We start from the raw sequence: 2,215 nt of genomic DNA, 5'->3' as shown, positions 1-2,215 counted from the left end.
TTTCAAAGGATCATTCTTTATCCACACTGAAACGCAACTAGGCTGTGATTTTCTAGTGAACAGTAAGTTTTGATTCTAATTTTTCTTAAACCATTCTTTTCTACAGGTCCTTTTGCTGTCTGTCAGAATCCCACCTCTCCCACCGCACACTCTCTGTTCCTCCCCTTTCCCCTCTCTCTCGCACATATGATTTTGAGCGTAATGGGTGTCATTTCTCTCTCTATCTCTCCATCTGTTCCCACGATCAACACTCACAGTCCAGCCCCTACTTTGCATCTAGTATGCGTATTCTCTTTATCCTTGGTCTGTTTTGATTTCACGCTTTTCCTGTCTCTCCTTTGCCCTCTCCACCATGCCTTTGGTCTCCCTAGCCATCAGAGACCTGAGGGTGTGGTTTGACATTGCAGCTAATTTGGGTTGTTTGCTGCCAAAAAGAGTGTCCCTGTCCCCCGGCTGTGTGCTGCTGTCGCTTCCCTTGCAGTGGCACTGGCTGTCACCTCGCAGCTTAAGCGAGATGGAGTCGAGGAGTTAAACCGATAGAAAACTCGGCCTGTAGCAGCAGCAGAGGAAGAAAAATCAGATTCGTTCTCCATGGTTTTAGCTCACTGAACCAGCTCACTGGGATTTGCCGAGCACCAGTGGCACCGCAGGGGATGGGGTAGAGCGGGCAGGTTGAAGAGGGGCACGATCCCCTTTGGAAGGGCAGCTGCAAGGTCAGTCAGTCTTCTGCAAACCGTAGCCTAGTGGCTCCCATCTCTGTCTTCTGTATGTCTTCTGCTAGGTTCTCCATGCTAAGAACTGGCCTCTCCTTTCCCTTAAAGCCTCTTGTTCAAGAGTCGCGTCGGGTTGGTTTTGGGGTGGGTTGGTTGTTTTTTTGGTGTTTTTTTTTTTTACAATAGTGGGAGAACAGTTCTGCTGCTTTGCAGTACTTTCAGATGAGCAAGGTCTCTGTGGCCCTACGAAAGGGGCCAGGAGGTGTCACAAGCAGACCCCGGTTTGAAGCAGTTTTGAGGGAAGAGGAGGCAAGCAACAAGAAAACAGCCATGACTTGAGTGGCTGCCAGTATTTTCAACAGGTGGCAGCATTGGGGTGGAAGGCAACCAAGATCACACAGCTTTCCTCAAGGTCTGCCTGCAAGTAGGGAGAGACTTCGTCTGAGCAACTGCAACCCAAAGAGCTGTGGTTTGCAGCACCAGGTACTCTTGAAGGCTACTTCTATCCATCCATCTGCTGAGATGCAGCTCTTCATGCAGCTCTGATAGGATGGAGGGGATCTTTCTTCCCTTGCAGTCAAGTACTGAAGCATGTGCCCAGGCTGGTTAGTTAGTTTGGCTTTTAATGCTGCAACAGCAACAAAATTGACTGAGGGAGGCTGCAAAGGAGCAATCTCAGGAATCTCTTCTTCAATACAGCAGGTCAGAGCTGAAAGAACGTACATCTGTGTTGTTAGAGTGGGTACTTTTTCCCTCATTTCTGACCATGCGAGGCTCTCTTAAAACAATAGAATTATTTTCAAATCAAATTTCGTAAAATGGAGTTGTTAGGATGAGATCAAAATTTACATAAGCCTTCTATTTAACCTATTACCTATGAAAATTTACTTCAGGCTGGAACTTGTTTTCCAGAGTTTACAGCATACAAAACAAATGGTTTTTAAAATTTCCTTACTTATGAGTACCTTAAATTGTGTTTTCTGAAAGGGAAAAAAAAAATCCTGGAACGTTACCAGATTAATTTGCATTTTGGCTCTGATGTAACTCAAAATAGATTAGATTAAAAAAGGAAATTTGGCAAGTGATTACTCAATTACATGATTTTACTGCTTTGGTATTTTGAAAATAAAAATGAACAGATCTGTTTTACTTTGAAAAGTGCCTGGTGCACGTGTGCTGTAACCACTTTTCAGAAACCATATGGAAGGTTCCTTACGCTGCATATGGCAACGCTACCCGCAGCTCAGATGCGTAGTCCTGCGACAGACTACACGAGCTACGTCAGCTCCAGGGGGGTCAGTGGTTTTAATCCGTGCATTCGGATAATGCTGCCCCAAAGTCGTGCAGAGCGCTGGGCTTGGTTTGGAGAACCCAGCGAGTTCACGGTGGCGGGGCTGCATTGCTCCTTTTTCATAGAAAGGCAATAGGGGAGGGAACACCTAGGTTGTGCAAGATGCAAAGGTGAGCAGTACCTACAAATGCTTTTAAGGTATTTCCTCATC

This window comes from Anser cygnoides, chromosome 1, assembly GCF_040182565.1.
Source record: "Anser cygnoides isolate HZ-2024a breed goose chromosome 1, Taihu_goose_T2T_genome, whole genome shotgun sequence".
In the NCBI taxonomy this organism is placed as follows: domain Eukaryota; kingdom Metazoa; phylum Chordata; class Aves; order Anseriformes; family Anatidae; genus Anser; species Anser cygnoides.
The sequence above is the reverse complement of the archived record's forward strand: the minus strand, read 5'-3'. Positions refer to the sequence as shown.